Here is a 423-nt window from a genome sequence, read left to right on the forward strand (position 1 = left end):
GGGTCAGCCACTTGGTGCAAAAAAGCAGGCCCTCCCTCTTGGCCCAGGAAAACAGCAACCTCCCCCCGCCCAACAGACAAAGCCAGCACAACACCCATAGAAACGCACTGGGCTTCGTCCAGGCCTAAACCTCCTAAGGGAATGGAGGCAGGGTCCAGCCACTTCCCAAGTTTAAAAAGCAGGCCTCCTCTTGGCCCAGGGAGAAAACAGCAACTCCCACTTAACAGACAAGGCTTTAACTAACACCCATAGAAAAACGCACCTGGAAGCCGTCAGGCCTAAGCCATCTGAGGAATGGAGGCAGGGTCAGCCTTGGACCCAGCAGGCCTCCCTCTTGGCTTGGGGAGAAAACAGCAACTCCCGCCCAGCAGACAAAGGCTTCAGCACAACACCCTTAGAAACGCTGGGCTTCGTCAGGGCCCC

This window comes from Pogona vitticeps, chromosome 6, assembly GCF_051106095.1.
Source record: "Pogona vitticeps strain Pit_001003342236 chromosome 6, PviZW2.1, whole genome shotgun sequence".
NCBI classification, from domain to species: Eukaryota; Metazoa; Chordata; class Lepidosauria; order Squamata; family Agamidae; genus Pogona; species Pogona vitticeps.